Source organism: Pelophylax lessonae (assembly GCF_965119305.1).
Source record: "Pelophylax lessonae genome assembly, chromosome: 1".
In the NCBI taxonomy this organism is placed as follows: Eukaryota; Metazoa; Chordata; class Amphibia; order Anura; family Ranidae; genus Pelophylax; species Pelophylax lessonae.
Window position 1 is genome coordinate 306,427,559 of NC_138768.1, and position 20,307 is coordinate 306,447,865.

Sequence of the window (20,307 nt, forward strand, 5' to 3'; positions counted from 1 at the left end):
CAGGAGATGGTCAGAGACTACAGTCGTGATACAGGAGATGGTCTGAGACTGCAGTCGTGATACAGGAGATGGTCAGAGACTGCAGACGTGATACAGGAGATGGTCAGAGACTGCAGGCGTGATACAGGAGATGGTCAGAGACTGCAGACGTGATACAGGAGATGGTCAGAGAATGCAGACGTGATACAGGAGATGGTTAGAGACTGCAGACATGATACAGGAGATGCTCAGAGACTGCAGACATGATACAGGAGATGGTCAGAGACTGAGGACATGATACAGTAGATGATCAGAGACTGAAGACATGATACAGGAGATGGTCAGAGACTGAGGACATGATAGAAGATAGAAGAGCACTAGGGGAGCCGGAGAGCACAGACGAAGCAGAGAGCACTGGAGGTGCTGAAGGGCACGGTGGGGGGGGGGGGGACTGGAGAGAATTAAGAGGGGGTTTGGAAAGCATTGTAGGGGGGTTAGAAGGTGCAGGGGTGGAGTGCACTGGGGGGACAGGGAGCACTTGGGGGGCGAGCAGGGAAAACCAGGGGGTGGAGAGCACTGGGGGGGACAGGGAGCACTTAGGGGGGTGGGCAAGGAAAATCAGGGGGGTGGAGAGCACTGGGGGGGACAGGGAGTACTTGGGGGGCGAGCAGGGAAAATCAGGGGGGTGGAGAGCACTGGGGGGGACAGGGAGCACTTGGGGGGGTGGGCAGGGAAAATCAGGGGGTTGGAGAGCACTGGGGGGACAGGGAGAACTTGGGGGGCAGGCAGGGAAAACCAGGGGGGTGGAGAGCACTGGGGGGGGCAGGGAGCACTTGGGGGGTGGGCAGGGAAAATCAGGGGGGTGGAGAGCACTGGGGGGGACAGGGAGCACTTGGGGGACGGGCAGGGAAAACCAGGGTGGTGGAGAGCACTCGGGGGGGCAGGGAGCACTTGGGGGGCGGGCAGGGAAAACCAGGGGGTGGAGAGCACTGGGGGGGACAGGGAGCACTAGGGGTGCGGGCAGGGAAAACCAGGGGGGAGCACTGGGGGGGACAGGGAGCACTTGGGGGGCGGGCAAGGAAAACCAGGGGGGTGGAGAGCACTGGGGGGGGGGACAGGGAGCACTTGGGGGGTGGGCAGGGAAAACCAGGGGATGGAGAGCACAGGGGGGGCACTTGGGGGCGGGCAGGGAAAACCAGGGGGGTGGAGAGCACTGGGGGGGACAGGGGGCACTTGGGGGGAGGGAGAAAGCACTGTGGGGAGCTGAAGAGCATGGGGGGGGGGCTAAAGAACAGGGGGGATTAGTAGCACTGGAGGAGGTTAAGAACTTTGGGGGGCCAGCAAAAGAAGTTGTATAGGAGGGGGATGGGGCAGCTGCATATAGATGAATTGATCTTTCCCTATTCTTCCTGCAGGAGGGAGAGGAGGAGAATCAGTTATTCAGCAGGAAGAATAGAGAAAGATGAATTCCTCTATATGCAGCAGCCCCATCCCCCTCCTATCCAGCACACACTTTTGCAATGGGCACTCACCTTCTTCCCGCCGAGACTCCGCCCCCTTCTTCCCGCTGAGGCCCCGCCCCTTATTCCCGTCGTGGCTCCGCCCTTATTCCCGCCGTGGCTCCGCCCCCCGCTAGCAGCACGGACTGAAGGAGCTGCCAGCCACTGCAGCTGCCTTCACACTGCGGGATCTGTCTAAACGCACCGGGCAGGACCCCGGCTGAGGGCTGACACGCCCCCAGTGAGTGGCACTCACACCCCCCGCCCCCCCCCCCATTGGTACGCCACTGTCTGTAGCCCCATTTTCTTCTTACTTCCTGCAATTTGACAGGTGTCAGACAGAAAATGGAGTAAGAAAAATATCGCTCCACTTCTTCGATTGGGCGTCAGACCAGAAAAAAATGGTAGGAAAATTCCCCAATAGGCAGAATGTTCTAGTAGTGTGAAGAAGGTGTTGGACCTCTATCAAGAGTGTATGCTGTTTGTTTTCTCATGCGGAAGAACACCTATTTTCTGTCCAGGTGACCGGTGTCAGAACAGGAAGAGAAAATAATTCTCTATGGGGGCACTGACCATCATGTAAGGCATTAAAATTGGCTGCAGTTAAACTTTGCAGTTGAAATACATATGTGTGCAATGTGTTCCTGTTAAAAAAAAAAAAAGTGTAATTCTGTTCAGTCACCCCTATGATTCCTTTACTTCTAGTACAAACAAATGGCAACCACCCCAACCTGGAGGGGTGACACGTTGAAAAACAATAAACAAAAATTGCAGAAAAGTGCTGGGCTGACATGTATGGAAACAATGCATGTCTTAGTCCCAAATATGTTGCATAGAAACAAGAAATAAAGGCCCGTGGGACTTTAAAGAGACATACACCAGTTATAAAATTACATTAGTTTATTCTTTATAAAAACATTAGTAGGAAAAAAAAATACATCATATCTCAAAAGACAAAGATGATCATCAACAATAAAGTATTCCCATTACATACATACATACATATATTTGTTAGTCTGTTTCAAAATCAACCCTAACAATAGTCTGTGCTTGATGAATCTCAACGCATTTTGCGAAGACACAATTTTGCTTCATCAGGAGAAAAGCACAGATATTTATAAACAAAAACATTATAGATGAAGCAAAGATCCAAACGGGGAAAAAAAAGGGGGCGGGGGGGAAGGAGGAGTATACCTTCTCATGTAGCTGCAGCCTGTGAATTTGAAAGTACTCGCGGTCTTCCTGAATGGACCTTACTGTTTTCCCATGTTCAACAGACTAGCAAGTAAAAAATGCCTCAAAGCGAAAAAATCTGCTATACTGTGTGAGGAGTATAGCGGATTGCTGTTCAAACAGACTAACAAATATATGTATGTAATGGGAATACTTTATTGTTAATATCTCAAAAGACAAAGATCATCATGTATTTTTTTTTTTTCTAATAAGTTTTTTTATAAAGAATAAACTAATGTAATATTATAACTGGTGTATGTCTCTTTAAAGTCCCACAGGCCTTTATTTCTTGTTTCTATGCAATAAACAAAAATTCCCAGCTCACTTGCCAGCCTGCAACAAACTGAATTGGCCCTGTCTAACAGCTCACGTTAAAAACAAGAGGTTTGGTTTGCACACATTTGCAAATACAGTGGGTACGGAAAGTATTCAGACCCCCTTCAATTTTTCACTCTTTGTTATATTGCAGCCATTTGCTAAAATCATTTAGGTTCATTCTTCTTCCTCATGAATGTACACATAGCACCCCATACTGACAGAAAAACACAGAATTGTTGACATTGTTGCAGATTTATTAAAAAAGAAAAACTGAAATATCACATGGTCCTAAGTATTCAGACCCTTTGCTCAGTATTTAGTAGAAGCCCCCTTTTGATCTAATACAGCCAGGAGTCTTTTTGGGAAAGATGCAACAAGTCTTTCACACCTGGATTTGGGGATCCTCTGCCATTCCTCCTTGCAGATCCTCTCCAGTTCTGTCAGGTTGGATGGTAAACGTTGGTGGACAGCCATTTTTAGGTCTCTCCAGAGATGCTCAATTGGGTTTAAGTCAGGGCTCTGGCTGGGCCATTCAAGAACAGTCATGGAGTTGTTGTGAAGCCACTCCTTCGTTATTTTAGCTGTGTGCTTAGGGTCATTGTCTTGTTGGAAGGTAAACCTTCGGCCCAGTCTGAGGTCCAGAGCACTCTGGAGAAGGTTTTTGTCCAGGATATCCCTGTACTTGGCCGCATTCATCTTTCCCTCGATTGCAACCAGTCGTCTGTCCCTGCAGCTGAAAAACACCCCCACAGCATGATGCTGCCACCACCATGCTTCACTGTTGGGACTGTATTGGACAGGTGATGAGCAGTGCCTGGTTTTCTCCACACATACCGCTTAGAATTAAGGCCAAAAAGTTCTATTTTGGTCTCATCAGACCAGAGAATCTTATTTCTCACCATCTTGGAGTCCTTCAGGTGTTTTTTAGCAAACTCCATGCGGGCTTTCATGTGTCTTACACTGAGGAGAGGCTTCCGTCGGGCCACTCTGCCATAAAGCCCCGACTGGTGGAGGGCTGCAGTGATGGTTGACTTTCTACAACTTTCTAGCATCTCCTGACTGCATCTCTGGAGCTCAGCCACAGTGATCTTTGGGTTCTTCTTTAACTCTCTCACCAAGGCTCTTCTCCCCCGATAGCTCAGTTTGGCCGGACGGCCAGCTCTAGGAAGGGTTCTGGTCATCCCAAACGTCTTCCATTTGAGGATTATGGAGGCCACTGTGCTCTTAGGAACCTTAAGTGCAGCAGAAATCTTTTTGTAACCTTGGCCAGATCTGTGCCTTGCCACAATTCTGTCTCTGAGCTCTTCAGGCAGTTCCTTTGACCTCATGATTCTCATTTGCTCTGACATGCATTGTGATCTGGAAGGTCTTATATAGACAGGTGTGTGGCTTTCCTAATCAAGTCCAATCAGTATAATCAAACACAGCTGGACTCAAATGAAGGTGTAGAACCATCTCAAGGATGATCAGAAGAAATGGAAAGCACCTGAGTTAAATATATGAGTGTCACAGCAAAGGGTCTGAATACTTAGGACCATGTGATATTTCAGTTTTTCTTTTTTAATAAATCTGCAACAATGTCAACAATTCTGTGTTTTTCTGTCAGTATGGGGTGCTATGTGTACATTCATGAGGAAGAAGAATGAACCTAAATTATTTTAGCAAATGGCTGCAATATAACAAAGAGTGAAAAATTTAAGGGGGTCTGAATACTTTCCGTACCCACTGTATATGCGTAAGTTTCAGCAGCCACATCACGGCACCCCAGTGTACTGCATTCCTAACTATAATTTTGAGAGTCTCCTGAGTTGGAGCACATATATAACAATGCATTGTATAGGGCAGGTATGTCTGAAGGGTGCCCATCCTTCCTTAAGGCCCCTTTCACACATAGGAGTCTGTCGGCGGACTTCATTTTTCTCAGCGGGGGACACCGTCTGTCCGTTCTCATCCGATCCCATCCGCTGGACGGATGGAAAATAGGGTTTCCATCCCTCCAGATTTGAAAGATCGGATGTCAGCAGACATGTCTCCGCTGACATCCAATGCCCCTTAGAGAGATGCATTGGGCATCCGTTGAGATCCGCCAAAAAAACGGACAGGCGGATCTGAACGGTTCGCCTGTATGAAAGGGGCCTAAAAGTATGGGGATGCCCTGGACAAACAGCAATAGCTCAACAGCAGTGAAGGTATCCAGTGTGTCCCATCACCAATTAACCAACAGTACAAATGGCAACCACCCCAACCTACAACTGAAATCAACAACAAAATACCACTGCGCTACACCCAATATAATACCCAAATAAATTAATTAAATGAGTATCTAACAATAATAATACCTATGCATATGTACTTGTTTACTACAAATGTAATAGATTGCTGCTAGTTACTGACATGTTCCTACATCAAAAACTGATCTATAGGCAAATAGTACAGCGCAACCAAAAAAAATCTCAACCCTTCAATTACCATATATTATTTCCAATAAAAAAAAAAAGTGATCATAAATATATAAATCCCACACTACTAAATTCATAAAGTTAGTAAGAAATATGTATACCTCTATCTATACACAGTATCTCACAAAAGTGATTACACCCCTCACATTTTTGTAAATATTTTATTATCTTTTTCATGTGACAACACTGAAGAAATGACACTTTGCTACAATGTAAAGTAGTGAGTGTACAGCTGGTATAAGGCTCGGTTCACACTTATGCGATGCAGGAAGGCTGCGAATTCGCAGCCTGTTCCCGCATCGCAAACGCACCCCTGGCAGTTCACACTGCCATATGCGATACGCTGGGGGTGTCAATGAAATCTTAACGACACCCCCAGTTTGATCGCATATCGCAGTGCGATCTTGCAGTTCGCACAGGATCGGATCGCACAAGTGTGAACCACTGTGCAATCCGATCCTGATGCGGCTGCAAAAAAGGGTCCTGTGCGTCTTCGCTGTGGGTGCGGTGCGAATTTAGCCATACAAAGTGTATGGCTAAACTCGCACCGCACAGCCGATCGCATGTAATGAAGGAGCAGTGCGCTCCGACATTACATGCGATCGCCGCAGCCGCACATGTGTGAACCGGCACTAACAGTGTAAATTTGCTGTCCCCTCAAAATAACTCAGCACACTGCCATTAATGTCTAAACCGCTGGCAACAAAGGTGAGTATACCCCTAAGTGAAAATGTTCAAATTGGGCCCCAAGTGCCAATATTTTGTGTGGCCACCAATATTTTTCAGCACTGCCTTATGCCTCTTGGGCATGGAGTTCACCCGAGCTTCACAGGTTGCCACTGGAGTCCTCTTCCACTCCTCCATGAGGACATCACAGGGCTGGTGGATTTTAGAAACCTTGTGCTCCTCCACCTAGTCCTAGGGGTTTAGTTCTGGAGACATGCTTGGCCAGTCCATCACCTTTACCCTCAGCTTCTTTAGCAAGGCAGTGGTCGTCTTGGAGGTGTGTTTGGGGTCGTTATCATGCTGGAATACTGCTCTGGAACAAAAAATAACCCCTGAGGATTGGGACTTTCAACGGCAAGAACCAGGTTTCCTGGTTTCCTGGTTCTTGCCGTTGAAAGTCCCAATCCTCAGGGGTTATTTTTTGTTCCATATTCATTAGGGATGTTGGCAAGATTCCAGGTTTAAAACACAGAATCCGAATTTATCTTTTCTGAATATTGCTCTGCAGCCCAGTCTCCGAAGAGAGGGGATCATGCCCTGCTTCAGTATGTCACAGTACATGTTGGCATTCATGTTTCCCTCAATGGACTGTAGCTTCCCAGTGCCGGCAGCACTCATGCAGCTCCAGACCATGACACTCTCACCACCATGCTTGACTGTAGGCAAGACACACTTGTCTTTGTACTCCTCACCTGGTTGCCACCACACACTTGACACCATCTGAACCAAATCAATTTTATCTTGGTTTCATCAGACTACAGGAAATGGTTCCAGTAATCCATATCCTTACTCTGCTTGTCTTCAGCAAACTGTTTGTGGGCTTTCTTGTGCATCATGTTTAGAAGAGGCTTCCTTCTGGAACGACAGCCATGCAGACCAATTTGATGCAGTGTGCGGCGTATGGTTTGAGCACTGGCAGGCTGACCCCCCCACCCCTTTAACCTCTGCAGCAATGCTGGCAGCACTCATACGTCTATTTCCCAAAGACAACCACTGTATTTGACGCTGAGCACGTGCACTCAACTCCTTTGGTCGACCATGGCGAGGCCTGTTCTGAGTGGAACCTGTCCTTTTAAACCTCTGTATGATCTTGGCCACAGTGCTGCAGCTCAGTTTCAGGGTCTTGGGAATCTTCTTATAGCATAGGCCAGTGATGGCAAACCTTTTTGCGCCCGAGTGCCCAAACTGCAACTGGTGCAAGAGCAGCGTGTCAGAGGTCATGTGACTGCATCCAGAGGAGGGGGGAGGACAGAACTCCGCTCACCCCACCATATGTCTGATCCCCGGGAGGAGATCACACATGGGTTGCTACAGTAATAGCCCCTCTAGGAGTCCCTGCCTTCCCCAGCAGGTGCAGCGCCTGCTCCCTTCCCTGTGCACTTTGCTCTGAGCCCCCAGTAATCCCCATCCTCCAAGGGCAGCAGTGACACCCAGCAATGCTCAGACTGCTCAGGGGTTGAGAGAGAGGTGTGTAATAGAGAGAAGGGGAACGGAGAGAGAGGCCTATGAGAGAGATGGGGGTTGAGAGAGAGAGAGAGATGGGGGTTTGAGAGAGATGGGGGACAGAGCAGGAGATGAGAGAGACCCTTAGCTCTGCCCCCCGTCCCAGTCTCTGTCTACAGGTAGGTCTATGTATAATCATGTCCGGTACCTTCCATGCCATGTTCCTTCAAGTGGCTCCCTTGTAGCCCTGTCAGCCTGTTCTCCTGGCCTCACTGTTGGTGTTTTAGCAGAGAGGTTTGAGCAGTTCAGGCTCTGGAGGGCACCGGGGATGCTGCGCACGCTGCTCGCCTCTTTGGGGATCAAGGAGGTAGTGAAGCTCTTTTCTCCCTCCTGGGCTCTCAGGCCTATCTCTTCACCTACCCCATGGAGGCTGGGGGGGCCGCCCACTCACTCGCCTTGTGCAGATAGTTTCTCACACCTCATCCTCGTTGCTGTTTGCTGCCGCGCTCCCACTGCCACAAACCTGGACTCTCTATGGATCTCCCTCTACCTGCTTGCGTGCCAGCTGTGGCACGTGTGCCATAGGTTCGCCATCACTAGCCTAGACCATCTTCATGTAGAGCAACAATTCTTTTTTTCAGATCCTCAGAGAGTTCTTTGTCATGAGTTGCCATGTTGAACTTTCAGTGACCAGTATGAACGAGTGAGAGCGATAACACCAAATTTAACAGACCTGCTCCCCATTCATACCTGAGACCTTGTAACACTAACGAGTCACATGACAGCGGGGACAGAAAATGGCTAATTGGGCCCAATTGGGACATTTTAACTTACGGGTGTACTCACTTTTGTTGCCAGCAGTATAGACATTAATGGCTGTGTGGTGAGTTATTTTGAGGGGACAGCAAATTTACACTGCTACAATGTAAAATACTGAGTGTACAGCTTGTATAAACAAAGTGTAATTTCTTCAGTGTTGTCACATGAAAAAATGTAATAAAATATTTACAAAAATGTGAGGGGTGTACTCACTTGTGTGAGATACTGTGTGTGTATATATACACCCCCTCTTTAAAAATAAAGTAACTATAAATACATCAGTGCATAAATAATTTTTTAAAGTTCATTTAAATCATACAAAAGTCCATTAAATATAATATCATTGAATGATAGATAAATCTGTGCATAGATATTTCGTGGAAATCCTTTAAATCATGAGAGAGTCCACTAGTGATATGTGCAAGACCAATATAATAAAGTGCACAAACAAAAATGCGTATTTCGATATCAATGCATGCGCAGAAAGCCATGCTCCACCGCTGTGCTCTACCACCTGTTCACATTGCCTCTTACCTCACAAAATGACCCACAGAAAGGTAAGGTCAGATAAAGCCCTACCAGATTCCTGGGTAAAACACTGCAGCAGTATTTCAAGGGTCAATGGGACAAGTTTCACTTCACTCCAAAATTGACAAAGCCTTTCCATTCTGCAGATGATCTAAAGAATGAAAACTACCATAGTGTAGTATGCCAAACACTCTGATCTTTTGTTAGCCAAGAAAGAATAGAACTTACAAAGTGCATTCTATACTCCAGTGCACTAGATAAAAATGGCTGGTTTAAACATCCAAGTGTATTTCCCCCTTAAGCGTGGACATCCAGAACAGAGGAGTTAAAATGGCCGCTCACTGACTTTGTGATACAGTGACTTCCTCGTAGGGAAACTGAATGGACGTCTAGCAGCTACTTTTATACCCCGCCCTTAGTAATTGTAACCAGGCAACCACGGCCATAATTTTGTAGCCTGTGCAATCACCACTTGAGGACAAAGGTCCTTAGCGCCAAATGGCCATTTATTTTTTTAAGGAGGTCATGTGTAAATACATATAGAGTTATACATATTTCTTACGCACTTTATGGATCCAACCTGCCACTGGCCTTTGCAGCAAAGAGCACATGGAAGAGGTACGCATGTCAAAAAACAACAAACAAAAATTCCCGGCTCAACTTGCCAGTTTGCAACAAACCAAATTGATCCTGTCTAACAGTTTACAATAAAACCAAGAGGTTTAGTTGGCAGCAAGGAGTAGGAGTTTAGTTTGCACAAATTTGCAAATCTATAAATACAAAATAATAAAGGTAGGGACTAACTCTTTGAATTGCACAAATACCAAAGCATGCAAACAATAAAATAAAACATTCATAGGTGTCTAAAAACAGGTTCAACAATCAGTGTCCATATGGTAAAAACCGATAAAAAATGCTTCGCTATCAAACAAATGTGTAACATATAGCACATATCCAAATTCACCAAAACAGTGTGCACGAATGAACATTAAAAAATAATCCAAATGTGACATCAAAAAAGGTGAAAAAATGTCCAAGCAAAGTGAAGAGACATAAGTGTATTGAACTTTGATATTGATAGAAAAAAAAGACTTGTTAATCCAATCAAGAGAACACCCTGATGTGTGAGCCGCCACCGAAAAGGGATATAGGAGCGCTTACCAGATTGTATGGACTCCAGTGCTATCAACACTGAGTCAAATAGGCATCGAGAGAATAAGCTCTCCCACACTTAATGTTGTGTAATGGATCCATCATCTGAGTCCACATCAACAAAGCAGAATTCTTCTCTCTCATTTGAAATGTCAGGTGACCATATAAATAACAAACTGATCAAAAGACTCTTCACGGAATCGGGCAATATGATCGTATCCTAGCGCTTGGTGTTCTGAAAATCCCAGAGTGTGGGATGCCTATTGGACACAGTGTTGATAGCGTTTGAGTCCATACAATATAGTAAGCGCTCTTATATCCCTTATCTGTGGCGGCTCACACACCAGGATCACGGCCAAATTAAAAAAAAAAAGCTATAAATAATAAGAACAGAGCTTTTTAAAATATAAAAATGAAGGAACACTATCATTGTTTAAATTGTTACAAAGAATATAACAGAATATGTAAAAAGGAAATCAAGGATGCAAAAATTCTAAATGAATGACAGATTGCAAGAGATAGTAGGACAACCCCCCCCCCCCAAAAAAAATCTTCAAATATATTAATAGTAAAAAGGTCAGGTCTAAACATGTAGGCCCTTTATAAAAAAAAATCTAGAGTGGGTGACTGGGGACAAAGAGAAAGCAAATTTATTAAACACTTTCTTCAGCTCTGTGTATACAAAGGAGCATGGGGTAGCTCATGACCATAATGAGGATGGGATTGACACAGCCCCAAATGATCCACAATGACTCAAAAGTGGTATGGTCCAGAAATATTTCGACAGAATAAAGGTGGATAAAGCACCTGAACCAGATGGCATCCACCCACACATCCTAAAAGAATTGAGCTCTGTCCTTTCAAAGCCTTTGTTTCTAATTTTTAGGGAATTGTTAAGAACTGGAATAGTACCACTGGATTGGCCAATGTGGGGCCTCTATTTAAAAAGGGAACAAAGTCTTTGCCAAGAAACTATAGACCTGCTAGTTAAACTCTCCAGTATCTTCCCAACTACAGAAGTTAAATTAAAGAACACATGGATGAATTCTTGCTGGAAAAAATACAGTATCTCACAAAAGTGAGTACACCCCTCACATTTTTGTAAATATTTTTATTATATCTTTTCATGTAACAACACTGAAGAAATGACACTTTGCTACAATGTAAAGTAGTGAGTGTATCCTCAGCCTCCAGCCATCCTCCCACTGTCCTCCCGCTGTGTGCTCAGCCGATGCTCGCACCTGTCTTCCAGTTCCCTTCCCTGCAAGCGTCGTGACGCACGGGGGTGGAACCGGCGGCAATTTCAAAAAAGTAAATAAAACAAATGACATGATACAAAGTTGTTATCCTAAAGGATTACACTGTATCATGCTATTTCACCACAGGATTTCACCTGGTGGCTTTTCCAGTGCCCTGCCTGTGCTTTTCCAGTTCTTTGTGCCTGGAAAATTGAGAACGACCATGGCATCCAAAAAGCGTTCTTTTTGCGTAAAACCGCTTTTAGACTAACTGGAAAATAGCGACAGTGAAACAAGAGTTACTTGAAGAACTGAGCAATAGCGATTCATGGGAAATTCATCATCAGGTACGCAAAGTGATGACAGTGACGATTCTGCGACTGAGCTCAGTGATGTGCGGACTTGGTGCTCTATTGAGTGCGGTACGGATCAGGCAGCGCCCCCAAGATTCCCATTTACAGGAGCACCTGGTATGAAAGTTGACCATGACAACCCCTTGGCATACCTACAATTATTTTTGACCGATGAGGTTATTTAAAAAATAGTTACCGACACCAACCGGTACAAAGAGCAACAATACGCTACGCATCGAAGGTTTGCAAGATGCAGAAAGTGGGAATCAGTGACCAAAGATGACCTTTGGAAATTTCTGGGCCTAATAATTCTTCAAGGATTGGTGGGTAAACCCCTATTTGACAACCAATACATTACTTGCCGCTCGGCACGGTCATGTCAGAATACAGATTTTCCCTCATAATGAAATATCTCCACTTTAAAAATAATGAAGAATTTGATGAAACTATTCATCCTGCGCCAAAACTAAAAAAAAATTGGGAAGTATATCAAATGATTCTTCAGAATTTCCAACGGAGCTATGTGCCAGAAAGAGACATCAGCATAGATGAAAGTCTGATGGCCTACAAGGGAAGGCTCGGCTGGGTGCAATACATTGCATCAAAGAGGGCATGATTTTGCGTAAAATCCTACAAGCTATGCGAATCATCATCTGGCTACATTTGGAAATCAGTGATATACACTGGAAAAGGAACAAAATTTGATGAAAACTACCGCAAATGTTTGGCAAAAAGAAGCTCAAGACAGGAAAAATGGTTGCCTGGCAGAAAGGCAAAATGATGGCACTGCGATGGAGGGACAAGAAAGATGTGTGCCTAATGAGTACAACACCTCCACTGTTATGGTACACATGAAAGATGGGAAAGAAGTCATGAAGCCACAAGTAGTGATAGACTACAACAACACCATGGGAGGTGTCAACAGAGCCGACCAAGCAATGACATTCTATAAGAAGATCTTTAGACCTCTTCTTAAGCAATGCTTGTGGAATGCATACATTCTGCTAAAAAAAAAAAGTGACAAACCTGTGATTCATTCAGACTTTATTTGGAAAGTTGCCAAACAAATCTTTCTGAGTCACCAAACACCATCAATGGCTGTGTACAGATCTGGACCTCATGCTGTTGGCGTTGTCAACCCGGAACGCCTGACTGGTCGTCACTTCATGGACTACAACTCACCAACTGAGAAAAAGTCAGCACCTAAAAGGATGTGTGTGGTTTTTTGCTCGAACAGAGATGACAGTGAAAGGAAAATAAGAAAAGAAACCAGATTCTATTGTCCCGATTGTGACGCCGGACTTTGTGCAGTCCCATGTTTCAAAATATTTCATACCCGAGATGTTTACTAAACCTTTATTACAGTGACTAGTAATATTGCACAACTTGTTTGTACACATTTCAGTGTTTTTGGTTTGAGTATATTATTGAGTAAAATTTATTACTATTATATTACAATTTATGATTTCGTGTTTTAAACTTTATCATACCCGGGATGTCTACTAGACTCTTGTTTGGACAGATATAAGTGGGTTATTCCTAAGAATTGCAGGCCTAAAATATAAAACAACATATTTTCATGGAAAACAATGTACCGCTTTTAGCACAAAAATTCTGACCTAATCAGACCGCCAGGGAGGTTAAGCAACAGACAGCATGGTTTGATGAAAGACAGAAGTTGTGAAATAAACCTGATTTTCTTTTTTTGAGGAGGCAAGTAAAACCTTGGATAGAGGAGTGGCTGTGGACGTAGTATACTTGGATTTTGCAAAAGCACTTGACACAGTCTACAGGCTTGGAAATATCAGTTTGTAAATGGATAAAAAACTGGCTAAAAGATAGAATTCAAAGAGTATTGGTAATGATTCTTATAGTCTAAGGTTATCAGTGGTGTACCCCAAGGTTCAGTGTTGGGACCCTTACTTTTTTTATATCTTTATAAATGATATAGGGTCTGGGATTAAAAGTATAATTTCAGTCTTTGCAGATGACTCCAAGCTATGCAGTGGAAAAACTTCCGTACCGGGTGTCTCCAACTTACAAGCCAACCTCAATGTACTGTTTCATTGGGCAACTATGTGGCAAACAAGGTTTAATGTTGATAAATGTAAAGTTATGCACTTGGGGGCTAAGAATATGCATGCATCATACATACTAGGGGGAGTAGAATTGGGGGAATCCATAGCGGAGAAGGATCTGGGTGTTCTGGTTGATCATAAGCTTAATAATAGCATTCAATGGCAACCTGCGGTTTCCAAAGCAAGCAAAGTCCTTTCTTTTTTTTTTTCCCCATAAACATTTTTATTGAAAGCATGGAAAAAAGGGTGCATACAGTGCTAATATCACAATAATGTTTGTACAGATTTCGTAATTTAGGACTATACATATGTCTAATGGTGGGCAGGTCATGTCCTAATCATAATAAAGAAGAGAAAAAAAAAAGAATAGGATAAATCCAAGGTTTTAATCGAGAAGAAGGCCGCAAACTTTTTTCTCTCCCTTTTAAAATTCCCTGTTCAAACAATGTTATATCCTACTTCAATGTAATCCGTGATATGTTCACGTCGATAGTGCTGTGCAAAACCATAAGAATGGTCCTAATAGGTCCGCTAGAGGGACGGGACCTTGGATTAGAGAGGAAAAAAAAGGGGGGTGGGAGAAGATGTGAGGAGGGAGAAGAGGAGAGGTTAATGGATGCCACAAGGGGAAGAAGGGGACAGGCATGGAGGTGGAATACCTAAGGGGTATGGCCATGACGAGGGTTATATCTACTTTCTCGTTTTTTGCTTGACAGCTCAGTTTAGACTATTTGTCTTCAGTCACTAAAGTAGATTTAAAAAAAGATAAAAAATAAATAAATTTAGCGATCATAGGCTTAAAAGCGTTCAGTGGTTTTGAAGTGGGTCCAACATTCCCATGTTTTCCTTAAGTTTGATAGTCGCTCTTGGGATATATGGATAAGCTCTTCCATCTCTACTATTTTCGAGAGGCTGTTGAGCCACTCTCTGATCGTTGGAATGTGCTTAGATCTCCAGTGTACCGGAACGCACAGTCTAGCCCCATTCACCATGTACATGCCCAATGATTTGTGGTATTTTCTTTTGGTTAGGTATGTGTGGTGCAAGAGATATTGAGCTGGGGAGTAGTCCAGAGCTAGCGTGGTTAAATGAATAATGACATCATGAACTTCCTTTCAGAAAGGTTGGAGGGCTTCACAGTCCCACCAAATGTTGAGCATAGTGCCTTCTGCTTTCTCACATCTCCAGCAGGTATTTGGGATAGATGGGGAAAATTTGTGTAAGTGGGAAGGAGTTCTGTTCCAGCGAGTCTCAATTTTCTAGTAGTTTTCCTGAATAGCTACGTTGAGGGAGCCCTTATGCGTGTATTCATGTATGGTGATCCATATAGCATACATAGTGATTAAAATGGCATAAGTTGCCTCATCCAGATTTACATCCGGGTTGAGAAGAAATGTCTTAGCGGTCTATATGTCCAGAACAGGAAAGAGTTAGTGGGGGACATAGAGACTAAGTTCTCGTGCGAGTGAGGGGTTTTGTTTAAGAAAAATTGATAAATGCGAACATGGTGAGGGCCACTCCTGACTTAAGAAGGAACTCTTATTCCCTGGAGGGAAGTCAGGGTTTCCCCGTACTGTGGCTAGTGGTCCTGGGACAGAGGAGAGCATTGAGGATTTTACCGCCTGTTTAAAGGCCATTAAGGATGGTTGGATAAGGGGGTGTCCCCGCCTCCCATTACCAATTTTGGCCATGGGGGATATCCACGGTAAATTGCATATCGAATGTTGTGTAAACAAATTTTCTACAGTCACCCAGAGCTTCCCAGCTTTGTGAACATTCCAGTCTACAGTTCTTGTGAGGTGGCAGGACAGGTAAAATTTGTGTAGATCTGGTAGTCCAATTCAACCATTCGCTTTCAGGCGGGTGAGTCTGGCATATTAGATGTGGGGCGGAGAGTTCCTCCATATAAATGCTAAACAGGCCTTTTTGTAGTTTGCAAAGAAGGAAACCGGCAAGTGGATCAGGATTGTCTGCATTAAATACAAAAAGCGTGGAAGGACAATTTAACGAATGCTGAGTGTCCAAACCACGAAACGTTTAGGTTTGTCCATTCCTCCAGGTCCCTCTGTGTTCTTTTCAGAGGTGCCAGAAAATTTTGATTGTATAGATCCGTTAATTTGGTTGTGAATTCCCAAATAGATAATGCCGTTCTTTTTTCCATAGAAATGGGAAAGATCTCTGACAGTTATCAATCTCCTATGGTGTAAGGGAAACATTCAGGGCATGTGATTTTGTGTAATTAATTTTCAAATTTGACAGGGATCCAAAGTGGTCTATGTCTTTCAGTAAGTTGGGAAGGGTTGTACAAGGAGGGAAAGAAGGATGTCATCCGCAAAGGCAGTAAACTTACAAATCCTGTCTCCCACCTGTATTCCTCTGATATCAGGGTTAGCATGCAGTCTATTAAGAAAAGGTTCCAATGTTAACATGAAGATTAGAGGAGACAATGGGCATCCCTGTCGGGTTCCATTGCTGATGTTAAAGGCACTTGACAGATGGCCATTAACTCATATACTCGCGGATGGAGTGAAGTACAATGCTAGAATATGGACCAGCATGGGAGAGTGAAGTCCAATTGCCTCCAGTACTGCCTGCATGTAATTCCAGGTCACTCTGTTGAACGCCTTTTCAGCATGTAAGCATGAAGTCGTAAGCCAATGGTGGAGGTTCAGTGCCACAATGATAATGTCTCTAGCTTCCCTCCCTGGGGCAAAGCCCACCTGTTCCAGCGAAATAAGGTTAGGTAGGAATGGTAGCAGTCTGTTGACTAATATCTTGGCATATAATTTATTGTCCACATTAAGGAGGGATATCGGTCTATAATTGGAAACCTGTGAAGAGTCTTTACTGTCCTTCGGTATAACCGTTATGTGGGCTTCCAGCATGTTATCTACTGATGTATTAAGGTCAGCAAGGGTATTTGAAGGTTGAAATCAGCCTTGGGGGATAAGTCTCCTAAGAAACATTTGTAATATTGGAGTGAGTCAATCTGGCCCAGGACTTTTGCCAGGTTTCATTCGTTTTATAGCAGTTTGCAGCTCTTCTACAGATATTGGGCTTTCCAGTTCCCTGGTTTGTTGCCAGGGGATCGGTTTTGGGCTATATTGGGCTAAAAAATCTTTGATCGCTTCTGATCTGACTTCTGGGGGAGATAGCCTTGAGGTCCCCGATTTCAAGTTGTACAGTCCTGTATAGTAGAGTTCAAAGCGTTTAGCTTTATCTTCATTGCTGGAAAAACATGTACCTTGACTATCTCGTATCTGGTGAATTGTAAGGGAAGATTTAGAAGCCTGTACTGCCTGCGCTAAAAGCCTACCACTTTTATTACTATGTTTGTAGAACACTTTCTGTCAAAGCATATAGTGTCATCTTGTACGTTTCCCTAGTTCCTCCAATAGGAGAGAGCGGGTATGGAGTAGGTCTTGTAAGACTCTTTGTGATGAAGAACATTTTATGTGATGCTTCCAGGTGCTTAATCTTATCAAGAAGCGTTCTAACTCTCTGTTGATGCTTTTTAGCTTTTGCGGCTAAAGCTATAAGTTCCCCCCGGATCACACTCTTGTGGGCCTCCCATAGAGTAATTGGTGAGATTTCTGGAGTAGAGTTTTCTGTAAAGTAAAGTTTAAAGCAGGTCTCTAATTGTGAAATTGCGACCGGATCTTTTAGCAATGACGAATTAATTCGCCAGATTTTTGTCTTAGGAATATGTTTCGGGAAACTCAGGGTGACTGAGATGGGGTGGTGATCCGAGAGAAACATTGGTTCTATTGTTGCTTGTTTGAGGTAAGGTAGGTCTGGCTGGTAAAGAAAGAAGTAGTCTATGCAGGAATATTTTTGAGCTGGGATGGTATAGAAAGTAGTCTTTAACTGAGGGGAATAATGTGCACCACGTGTTGTATAGGGATAAAGCCTGAAGCTACAATTTGATCTGATGTAGAGTGCGGTATGTCATGATGGAGGTGCCTGTGGAAGGGTCAATGTCTGGTATAAGGGACTATGCCCTCCCGGAATGAGAGCAATAGATCGCTTATTTTCATGAAGAAGGTGATTGTTTAGACTGTAGATATTGGCAAGTGTGATAGGTTTAGAAGCAAAAAGACCTTTGATGAACACAAACCTTCAGTCGGGGTCCACTAAGGAATCAGACATTTGGAACAGGGCATGTTTGGATATTAGTATGGACACTCCTTAGTTTTCGAAGAAGGGTTTGTGGAGTGAATTATTGTTTGATAGAGATGGTTCCTAAGTTTAGGAATGGAATTAGAGCGAAGGAGGATTTCCTGAAGAAAAAGGAAAATTGGGCTCTATGTTTGGTGAGAGCGGACAAGACCTGCGATCTTTTTTTTTTTAGAACGTTCATACTTTTGACATTGAGCGAAACGCATTTCAACGAGAGAGGCTCTTTACTGTTAGGAGCTTTTATCATGGTATAGTAAAGGCCTGTCCTATATCTTCATTTGCCTATTTCCCCTTTTCTCCACCTGCAGAGTCAAGCTGTAATGTAGTATGGATGTCGTAGTCCACCCTCGGGTCTCCCTTAGAGGGAGGGTAGGAAGGGGGGGCGGGTAAACAAGAAGGCTGGGATTCAAGGAGAGAGAGAAGAGAAAAAGGCAGGGGTTAGAAAACAGAAATAAATGGACTTGTAAGATTCGTAGAGTCGTGAGAAAAAGAGATACCAGAGGTGGCAATGGAAACACTATTCCACGTAAAGGGAAAGAGGCTGGTGGGTCAGCAGGTACTCCAAAGAGCTGCTGTTGGGGGACGGTGATGTGGACTAGGTATACTTGCTGTTGCTAGCACGAGGATGGTAGTAAGGTTGGTGAGTCGGGCATTTCAAGAAAGAACAATTGGGTACGGTCCAGGCATGCAAAACTTTCTTAGTTGGAAGTGAGACTGCCAATCTGTGAGTAACATATAAACAAATGAACAACCGGAGGGGAATAGCATCCAAACATTCTAATATTTCGGAACAGAGTGTGGCTTTAACTGAGGCCTATTTACTATTCAATGCCATCCTATACTGGGGTAGGCTCAATGCTGTTAGGTAAATCTTAGTTTCATACCAACCAGGAAGAAAACAGCAGAAATTGAAAGCAGGGAAACAATGACAAATAGATGATGGACCTTCTGGGAGGAGGGCGTGAATGTTTAATACGTGCCTTAACTACTAGGCACGCCGACCGGCTGTTGCAATCCACCACCACCCAGAGTCCCTCAATGATCAGGAATCGGGTGCCTGTTGTTTTTCCTATAAATGGAAGCTGGAGTTGAAGATCACATGTCTTTTTTTTTTTATATATATATATATATATATATATATATATATATATATGTGTGTGTGTAACTATATATATATATATATATATATATATATATATATATATATATATATATATATATATATATATTGCTTCAGCCTCTTCACATATCACAAAACCATGGTGACCTCAAACACATATATCTGTGTGACACAGACTGCAGTAAAAGGCGGTCCCACAGCTCGCTGCAACAGATTATCTAATAGACTGAACTATGTAGATTTTGAAATAGCCAATATTGATAGCGGGATATAAAAAGTAGTGATTGCATGTGGCCATGAATAGCTATCATTAAATAGTGTGCTGTTGTTGCCCACAGTAGAGATACTCTTGCATCCCAAGGGGGAGTTTGAGAGCTCTCAGTGTCTGTGACAACGCGCTGCTGGACATAGTCCTAGGAAATCATAGTGGATACTTGCTTGTAATGCTAATAGTAATACATAGCAAAAAAGCGATCCTGCAATACTAAAAGTACATAGCAGAATGTCCTAATTGGGTTGAGTGTCGTAGTTGCGTCATGGATTCTGAAGTATCCACAAGACAAGTAGTTGGTAGGGTAGTAGACCAATACATGTTCGCTGGACTATGTGGGATTGTTGCTAGGGTTGGCATCTGTGACATAGGTGGCATAGGTTGGAAGGCTGTCCATATACCAGGCAGGGTTACTTCTTGTAAGTTGAAGAGTATGTAGACGTGGGGTAAAAGTTGTAACGCTTCTGCGTTTCTTATATGGTGTGGATTTTCAGCTGCAGAAATAGTTCCACGTCAGTAGTCATGTAAGAGATATGCTGAGATACCATTCCCAACCTCAATGACTCATCATGTGTGGAAGGTCTTATTTCAGCCAGTAAATACACACAATTAGCAAGCTGGTTCCTAGTGTGACTTTATGTATGTGGTAACACAATGATGAGGGTTTGAGGGATAGGTTGAGTGAAGGTGGTAGGTGATAGACACTTGAAGGTGAGACAGTAGCAGATGGATGCAGGAAGGTTTAGCAGTCATGTATGGTAGCAGATGACAGAGTAGCAGGTGGACATACAAGAGTGATCAACCCAGTGCAGGAAAGTAGCAGTAGCCTCAAGAGCTAGCAATCTAGTTATGCAGATGTGATAAACGGTCTTTACTATGCAGAGCTAGATAGTGTAAGCTTAGTATAAGTTT

General features: G+C 43.8%; 1 protein-coding gene across 2 annotated transcripts in view; it reads left to right on the plus strand.

The window, feature by feature from the left end:
• Nucleotides 1–20,307, plus strand: part of RASAL1 (RAS protein activator like 1) — a 262,021-nt gene that overhangs the window by 77,177 nt on the left and 164,537 nt on the right. The window lies entirely within an intron of this gene.